Consider the following 10,569-nt stretch of genomic DNA (forward strand, 5'->3'; position numbering starts at 1 on the left):
AATTAATTTTTTTCTAATAAATTTTTGCAAGAAATACATTTAACAGGTTTAGTTTTCTCTAAAATTTTCAAGCAAAGTATACCAGGTTTGACAAATTCAGCAAGGTTTTTCTACAAAACAATGGAATTAAATTTATCCTCTCAAATTCTCAAAACAATAAAAAATTCACCATTAAATTTCTCTTTCAAAATCTCACACATCTCCATTCATGTTTTCACAAATCAATTCAATAATATTTGACAATCCATTTTAAAGCAATTTGTTAGACACAAGGTAGATCGTCCTTTCAAATGAAATTCTACAATACTTTCTCAAACCCTACCTCAAAATTGAAAAGTTGAATTTTAGAGCAATCTAGTTAATTCTCACAATCCAAACTACTTCTAAACTCTCAAATATTCTCTAACTTCAACCCACCAATTTCCTCTCCAAAACATGTATGTGCTCAAATGAATTAAAATCCACTAATAAAGAAAATGTAACCCTACCTAGGGTATTCTAATATTTTAATTTTATAAAAAGTAACTTAGCTTTGATTAAACATTAAATAATTTAATTTATTAATTCCTACATGCACACTTAAAGCACTTTATTAATTAAATATTACTTTATTTTCCCTTTCCACTTTATTTATTTGTGTAAAACACGTTCAAAAATCATAATTACCATTTTAATTAGTAATAATATTTTTAGCTCACTTGTTATCTACAACTCTAAATAATTATTGCTAATTCAATAACTATGGATAAAATATCACTCAATCTTTAATAATTCGTTACTTTTCTCAATCGCTATATTTAGACTTATTAATTAAGTCTTTAAATTAAATAGACATATTTAATTAATTCTCAACTCATTAAATATCATTACATTTTTATATTATCTTTTAATTAAACTATTATTTTTATAATCCAAATACCATAATTAAATCATTTACCAATTAAAACACATCACCCAATCCACATAAATGAAACATAAGAAAGATATATAAACCAAATCCAAAACTAAACAACATGCACAAGGAAAGAATCACTAGTTTGAATAGGCAGTCAATAAGATAAATGTCCTCATGAAAATAGTTAGGCTTAGACTAGGATTCAAACATGAATATTCCCTCTCTTACTATTGATATATTGCGATAGGGTATGCCCATCCCGACAACTCAGGGAAGTCGAGGTATGGTACCTATACATTTACATAAAAGACAAGCATGTACAATATGTATTCATATATAACAAGCAATGACGGAGAGTGGTACATTGTATAGGTCTTGACTTGTAGGTGACTATGAATCCCTCCTTCAACAATATCAAACACATCAAAACAAAATGTAAAATAGGCACACACACCATACATATACAAGTATGGGAAAAGTACAACTAGTAAATCATGAGTATAACTAACATCATATTCTAAGATAAGAATCTCATCATTATGAATATAACAATAAACATCATCACAAAAAATAACTCTAATTATTAACCAACAATATATGAAGTATCACCATCATAAGTAAACAATCACCAATATGCAATAAAATTAGTTACTTTATATATATCAAGTATTACAATCTAGATAGCACTAAGAGCTAACAAGTTCATAGAAGGTTTTGGTTGGGTTTAACAACAAAATCTACAATGATGGCAAAAGGGATGGGTATTGTAATTACTTAGAAAGAGAGATACATAGATGGGGAGAGTGGGGTGATAGACCTAGATGTCTCAATAATAGTAGGAAGATCAAAAAGTAGCTCAAATAAATGCTTATTATAATATTGAAAGAAATAAAATGAGGGATGTGATCTAGTATTATTTTTTTAATTATGTTTATTTTATTATTAAAAGAAACAACAAATTAGTGTAATGACTCTTAACAAAATGACAAATAAAAGATCTTAATATATAGGACACCAAAATCCTCACTTACAAAGTTATATCAACTATAAAAATAAAGAAAGATAAATCAATAAATAATAGTTGAATTAATAAAGGCTAACAAATAGTTAGATCAAACTACCTAAGTTGGTGTTCATTGTCTAGTTGAGGTTAACATGTGCAGTCATTTTTTATTGAAGACGTCTAATAACTTCCTAATATTTTGAGGGTCTTTCACTAATGAGTCTTCATAATGAAGACACATGGATGCACTTGCAACATAGTGATTGTCAATATCTTGGAAGCAATTCATGAGGACTTCCACCCTATTTTTAAGTTTCTATTCCTCCTCATATAAGAGGTTACAGAGCTTAAACTTGTTAGCAATATAGGTTTGGTTAACACTTGGATATGTTGGTTGTGTATTGTATTGATGATAGATTTTTCATTGATGACAACATATGCTTATGAGATCATGGCAGTAGGAGATTCTATATATCACAATCCATATTATTGGTACAATGAAGTTGGCACAAGACAAGCTAAACTATGTGAGATTAGGATCATGTTCATTGATAAGTGTATATATTATGTCTATGTTTACTTTAGTTTATGATAAGTTTTGGTTAAGTTAGAGATCATTTGGTGAAGACTGGTAGAAGACCAATGTATAGGAAATATTTATAGAGCTAGTTAATAGCATATTGGCTATATCTTATTAACAAAGTGGAGTTATTGACACCAAGCTTGGATCACAGTTGAACACATTTTCATGATAGCAAGGTTTAGAGATTATTCAAGAAAGGTTTTTCAAGTGAAATATACAATATGTTTTACTGATAGTTGATAGAGTCAATTAAAGAAACATGTTGATCTTCATTGCAAAATGTGTTAATTGTATTGTAACATGTGGAAATAATTTTAATAATTCTTAAGAATGAATGTATACCCTAGTGAGGTTAGCGCTCATAATTATTCTTGGGTTGTACTATCTATTTCTCAAGTTGAATAGGCTAATACTCGGTATCATTGTGTTGATGCTTGATAGTACTATATTATTGTTTGGGTATTGCATGTTGTCACTAGATAGTTGTACCAAACAAGCAATGATAGGATATTCTTGCCCCCTCAGGATAAAAATTGAAATGAGATAGAGGAGATGCAAAAATGAGAAAGATATGATCAAATCAAGATAAGAAAAAGTCCATGATGATAGATAATTCATTAAAACCAAAGAATGACCATAAGGAAATGATAGAATGCCCTGAATTGACTAGAGTTGACCAAAAAAGGATAATGTATTAAAATTAGGTCAAATCAAGTAGAAAGATGATATGAGGTGAAATGAAATGAATTTAAGTAGGTAAGAAGTGTGGAAATGATGAAGATGTGAAGAAATGAAGATGCCTCAATGAAGATTCATAGATTAGACCTCAAAAGGTTAGCTAATTACATAGAAGAAGACATAATTTTAAATGCAATTTTCACCATCAAGATGAACTCGGATCACTCAAAAGCTCTCAAATTCACAAAAGATAAAATGAGTTGAAAATAACCATTGGACCCCTTATATAGGATAGTGGGTGGCACAAATATGCAATAGAACTGTGCACTTCTCTAAACCCTTCTATCCAAGGTATTCCATAGATTGGAAAGCTTGAATGGCAACTTAGAGCTCCCTAGTCATGGAGTTCAAATGTGTGTGCATAAGCATAAAAATAGTTCTTAGATAAGCCATAGAGATGCAAAACTTTCTAGTAAACCATGAAATGGGAGATTCTTTAGACAAGAGAAAGAGTGCTAGTGTCAAATAATTCTCTTGAGCATGTAATGTAAGGATGAAACTATACTAAAATGAGATGCACAAAACAACTATGCTAAGAAATGAGAGTGTTATAACCATGTTAATTAAGCTAAGTGATCTATGCTATTACAAAAGGAAACTAAACTATTGCAAATGAGATAAAATAGTATGAAAATGCAAAGAATGAGACTAGAAGATAGAAGTTCTCCACAAATACTCCAAGAAAACCTATAAATAAACCTGCAAGATTATAATAGCTCAAAATTGGGATCCTTAGAGAAGGAGTTAGCTCTTCCTTATAAAGATGTATAGATGGTTGAGATGACATTTAGCATGATCCATGTGCAAGATCATTTCAACCAATGAGAAAGAGTTGACTTTTCATGTGAGACAAAGTCTTTTGTTTTAATTTGTAAATAGGGAAAATACTTTAATTGTGTAAATTAGAATGGGTTGGAAGAATGGGGTCTTTTATTTAATTAAAAGGGGACATGTTATTTTAATCAAATATGAAGTTAGGATATTATAGTCAAACTATAGGCTAAAATCAAATATATTGATTTTTAGCAATTTGGCCTAAGCCAATGATTAAATAATTTTTCCAAAATGCTAAGAATGGGGCTAATAGTCTAGATGAAAATTTTTGGGTGATTATACTTGTTAGGGTTCTAGCAGCAAAATGTCCTACTTCATTACATTTGAAACCTATCAAAGGTAATTTACCTTTGAATTTATCTTTGCCTCTAGATAACCTCCTAGTAAGCAATGCTTCAATCTCACATATATCATCTTTTGATTCTAATTCACTTTCATCATTACTACTCTTGTCTTTCTTTGAGATACCAAGTGTTAGTGAAGAGTGTAAATAATTCACAAGTGTAGGCATACAATTATCATAATTGCTCAATTCAAATATCCTCAACCAACAAACTAATCATCAAGTGTCAGTGTTGAATTCTTTAGAATAACTAAGGGGGTGAATCAGTTATCCAAGGTTTAGATGTACAAATAAAACTTTTCCTAGGTTATTGAACCCATATCCATAAAACATATTCATGCATGCATCCATTAGATCATATAATCACTTAAACTTTGTAGTTTACTATCAAATCAACTTTGCAAAAATGTAAGTATGAAAAATAATAGATTCAATAACACATTTGACACAATGATTTTATTTGGAAACAAAATTTGGTAAAAGTCACTAGTAGCATGTTACCCATTCTCACTCTTCTGAAGTGATGCCCTATGGAAGGCCAACCCTGTTAAAGGTTACAATACACACTGTTAAATATGACCTGGTTAGAGGATTTCAATCACCATGTTAGGAGTGAGGCTTTTTCAAGGACTTGAGATCATTCACTTGGAATGTTACCCAATTAAATGATTTATGAATAACTATTAGGTTAACCTTAATCCAAAGGATTTACCCTAGACTAGTACAATGATTAGAAAGTAACAGTAAGGCTTGATCTAATAACAAATTACAACTCACTTGAAAATTACAAATCTATGTTTTAGTCTTCCATTCTGCTTGGCTTTCACACACTTAAGCTTTGATAGATTATTCACCCTTCAAGCATTCATACTCTTAATCCTTCTTTCTTTTCTTACCAATAATAGGCTCTTATGTTTGGTCTCTGAATGAGGAAATACCTTAGACCTCTTGTCTAACTTAGATTCTCAAACATTGACCAAACTTGCTTCTGACCAGCCATCTCTATAAATAGAAAATTAAGATCTTTTGTCATTCACCCTCTATCATCCATTTTAAGGTTAGGTAGGATTCAATGACTCTACCCATCTTTTCATTTTAGTCCCTTCTAGAAGTTTCTCCTTCAATCCTCTTTGAATTCACCTCAAAATGGCTTACCATTAATTCTATGCCACCAACTCATCATAGTTATCTTCCACACAATCACAAAATTTAAGAAAACAAAATAGGTGGCTCAAATTCATCAATTCCATAATTTAACATGAATATTAGCACTCGGTATGAATATGCTATCACTCAGCTTCCATACTGTTCTTCCACTCATCTTCAACTAGATCATGCATCATGCACTAAAGTTTACTAGTGCTCAACATCAACTAAACTTTACTCGAATTATACTGTATCACTTGGCATACACTAAACTTTGACTTTTCTTAACTCTAGCTAATTTTCTATTCGGCTTGCACTAACTTTTCTCTACACCTATTATGCTCTCAGTCAAGCTTGGCAGACTCAATTCTTCTTACTTGTTCTTCTAGACTTTGTCAATGTATCCAACCTTTGCAACCTTAATTAGATAATCAATGCACTATATCATCATTGTCTTAACTGATCTTTGTACTCCTTTTTACATACCATAACTCAACCTTTTCTCTAGGTGCTTTTGTTATCCCATTTGATCAAATCCTCTTAATTAATCAAAAAAATGATAGTACTCAAATCATCTAAGCAGTTGTCTTACCAGTAAGTAGCAGGTTTGATATCAATGACAAAATAATGATAAATACATTCGCATACTTGTATCAATCTATTTTCAAAAATCTACCTCTTTAGCATTAATGGAAAACTAGTACCAACAACAATACCAAAAATAAAATAATTCCTTGTATTGAAATCTCTCCTTCTATCAGTAGCTTTCATCTTCTACATAGTTTACAAAATTCTATTCTGATTGCTACCCTACCTTTTCCTAATGTATAATATCGCCAATCAATCCTCCCTTTTGAAACTTGAAGTTGAACTTGAAATTCAAAAAACTTCAAGTTCAAGTTCAGTTTCACTTGTTTCCCTTCATCTTGGCAAAGTTCTCTCCTGTCGGCCCAGGATCATTTTCTTGAAGTTGAAGTTGAAGCAGCGTTTGGTTCAAATTTCAACTTCAACTTCAACTTTGAGGTTTGTTGATGTTTTCTTGTTTTCTCATAAGATGTGTGTTAGGAGATTATAAACTCATTTTTATAAGGCAAAGAAATGGGTCCCACCTCAGGGTGATACCAGAGACACAAAGGGAAATAATTATGGTAATTATGAGAAATCATGCTAAAATTACAATTACTTTATGGGAAAAGGTGGCACATAGATTTTGTGACATCATGAAAGGTTGAGCTTCACATGGATGTGATGGATCTTAGCTACAAATAGCGTTGCAAGTATTGTCAAAGTACAGATCACACATTTGTAATAAATTCTTTTTGCCTGCTCAAATCTACCCTTGGATTTTCAAGAAATCATCCCCTATAATTACCCTCTATCTTACACGAGTGCTCATTTAAACATCTTGAGCTCTCGATGCCAACTAGTAAGCAAGGAAAGTGGAAGTCTAAACTCTAACAAAAACTATAAGTGCATTATCTCCAACTCTGTCATTTCTATGCCTGGTTTTCATTTGAAGTGTTTTGGTTTAATTCTGTAAATTTGTATCTTTCAAATTGAACCATGATGCTTTTCTGCCCCAAAATTCCTAAGCTTGAAAAACCTTTCCTATTGAGTTCCTTACTCAAAATTTGGGATACTTTCTTGGTAAACAAAAACCTACTTGATATAATTGAGTGGGCAAATAATGTCTAGTTTGGTCCTATATATTAGAAATTAGTCAGTAGTGGGTTATTAGAAGCTATCACTTTCCCACCAGCTATAGAATGCCTAGAATTGGTTTTTGAATGTGTGAAATAGTATGACCCCAACACCAAGTGTATAAAGAAAGTTTTGGAAGAGGTGCTAGTTAGGATAAATAAGACAAGTGTCAGTTTGGCTCTGAGAATCCCTCATAAAGAACCCTATGAGCCTTGGACCTTTAAGAAGTTTGAGCATCTATATTGTGATAGAAAAGAGAATTATGACAACATTGTAGCTCAAATTTGGCTTTTGAGGCTGGTTGAAGGGGGTTCTAGATTGCCTAAGCCTTTGACAATTGAACATTTCATTAAGGAAATTATACACATTGTGTTACTTTTGAACAAGCTCAAGAGAAATGACCACACTTTTCATTGGGAAAGCTGGATGTACCTTTTCATTCAAAAAATTATTGAAGGGAAAAAATTCATTGATTGGGCATATTTAATAGCTGAAAATCTACATAAGGGTCTTATAGTAGTAACTGGTTTTAGCCCATTCTTTTTGTACTACTTCTTAGTCTATATCCTAGTGACATCCAAGGATGTGAGGGACTTCCACACATGCCCTGGACTGAAGAAATGACCATCTACCAATACTAAAAAGACCATCAGAAGAATCCATGCAAGCTATCAAAATCTTTGGTTGTTTCTATATTTAGCTCCCTAAATTTATGTATCTCAGTATTGGGGGTTTGCTGGTGAACCTCTTAAGTTTCCATGCTATTGTCTAGACAATATTGCCTTATCTAAGATATGTAGGCAATTCATTTCTATGCTTGAATACTTTGAAAGTACAAAGAAGTCAACCTATTTCTTGTTCCCCATTGAAATTGGTCATTACTAATGTTCAAGCTACAAGTAGGCCAAGCTAGCACAAACTGCATTGTCATGTTTTTGCCTCAAACCATACGCTCTTAGAGAAAAATTTTATTATACAAGATTTGATAGGGATAATTTTGGGCATGTGTCTTCATTAGTCCATGTTCCTCATTTAGAAGATTATTGGACCAATTGTCCTAATGAATTTGAAGTCAAAAAAAGATTATGGTCTAGGTTCACAGTCAACCAAATTAATATGTTTAAGGTGAACCTCAGCACACATGGGATAACAAAAGATGAAACTAAGGATGTGATTGACCCATTCTATGTTGATTAGATTGAATGCATACCCATCCCTAAGCTTGACTAGACTAGAATGGAAGAAGATAACCTATTTTCTTGTACTTTAGAAGTGCTGAAGAGAATTGAAAATGGTTGAAGACAAAGAATATTGAATCAACCACTTCTAAAGCCCTTGAGACCTACTCAAGAGATAAGCACAAAAAGGCACAGCCAAAACCTAAGTCCATCTCTAACCTTGATATTGTTGATCTTTTTGCAAGTTCTCCTAAAGCTGAGTTTGAAGTCAAAGTTGAAGTAACTTCAAATTCACTTCAACTTCAAGTTCCTAAAGAGTTCCCAAAGTTTATAAAAGTAATTTTCTCTAGTAGTAAGAAGGTAACACTGAGCAAGGAAAAGAGGAGAGTCACAGTCAACCTAGATCCCACTAAAAAGAAGGCAAGTTCATAATAGTCTCCTATTGCTCTCTTGGTTGATAATAACCTAGACCCTTATAAGTCTCCAGAAAATACTAGTCCTCAATCTAACACCTTGGCCTTAGCAAAATTTTCTCCTATGATAGGTAAAGAACCTACTACTCCCAAGTGGCTAGAAGTTTCTGTTGAAAAGGAGCCTGGTACCATTATCCATGCCTATTGATGATCTGGTTAGAAAATGTTTGGGAAAGACTTTGAAAACTAAAAGGGCTAAAACTGAGCCCAGGTTAAACTTTGATAAAAACTTAGGGCATTGGACAGTTGAAACAACTAATCCACTAGAAGATAGTTCGCCTGAAAACCTCTCTCCTTAGGACTTTCAAGTAATGAGGATTGATCTTGGAAAGGGGAGTCATTTAGTTGATGTAATTTTTTTTGAAGCTTCAAACAAGAATATTGCTAATAGATTCTGGAAAGATGCTCAAGACAAGTAGGACATGAAAGAAGCAATGAAGAGCATGGCACAATACATTAATGCCATCCTCCATCTAGAACCCAAACCCCTAAATGAGATGTCGACAATGGTAGATTTATCCTCTTCAGCCAACCAAAAATTTCTTGATAATTTGTAGAAGTGCAAAGTTGTTGCAAAAATATTTGAGGAGTGGTCTTAATTTGTCCTAAATGAAACTAAGAAATCGATCAAACTTTTGGAAAAAGCTTCAAAATAGAGTGTTGTCATTATCAAAAAGGTGGAGTATAGTAATGAGGGTTTTGAAAAAGAAAGAAATAATTGGGTAAAAGTGGTGCTCTAGATTGAGGAAATTTGAGGTTTTAGACTGTAGAAGTTTCAAGCTAAAAGCCCTATCGCTAGTCTAGCTGATAAAACCTTACATGTGATTAAAGATTACATTGAATGGAGAAATGAAGTGCTAGTTTAGGTTGTCATTAAAACTGAAGAAATCTTGGATGGTCTTAGGCTCATGGATGAAATTATCCAAGACAATTTGAAATGGTTCAATAAGAATTTCACAAGGAAGGAAAGTGACTCTGTTGCCCCTATAGAAGAACTAATAAGTGAAATCCAAAAGAAGTTCCAAGAAGTCCATGATAAAAAGATACCATGTAGACAAAAATTTTCTAACATTTCCCATACTAAAGCTATGTTGATAATAAATTTGAAACATTTGGAGATGCATAGAGAAAAGGTAATGGAACAAAAAAGAAAAAAGGGAATCTGGAAGCAAAGGATTGCATACATCAGTTTACCTCACCAGTTAGTTATCTCTACATTTTACATTGCATATGAGACATGGAAGGCCACAAGGGTCATGAATGGTGTGGACAATTCCTCTTGACGTGGCACATGATTAATGGGCAGCTATTTTTAATTTTCTTATATTTTTTAATGCATTTCAGTTAACACAGTTGTGTTAACTAAGAGACAATTTACTCCTGGCGAGGTAATTTTGGATAACTTTCCAGCCCCATGCCCTATATATATGTAATAGATAATATTGAATGGGGTTAATCTCTCCATAGACTAAAGTAGAAATACTTTTGTTTTTGATACTCTACACTTTGAAATTTGAAATATAATATTTTCAAGTTAGAAACAATTAAAGTAAAATTCTATAGTTTTATGTACTGAAACTTCTTGAAGAAGATACTACTGTCTGCTTTATGGTAATGTGCATTCCTGAGGGTGTATGTTATATGTGGAGGTGAAATTGTATTTTGCTATGCATTC

This window comes from Cupressus sempervirens, chromosome 5, assembly GCF_028749045.1.
Source record: "Cupressus sempervirens isolate cs-2001-9-10 chromosome 5, ASM2874904v1, whole genome shotgun sequence".
NCBI lineage: Eukaryota > Viridiplantae > Streptophyta > Pinopsida > Cupressales > Cupressaceae > Cupressus > Cupressus sempervirens.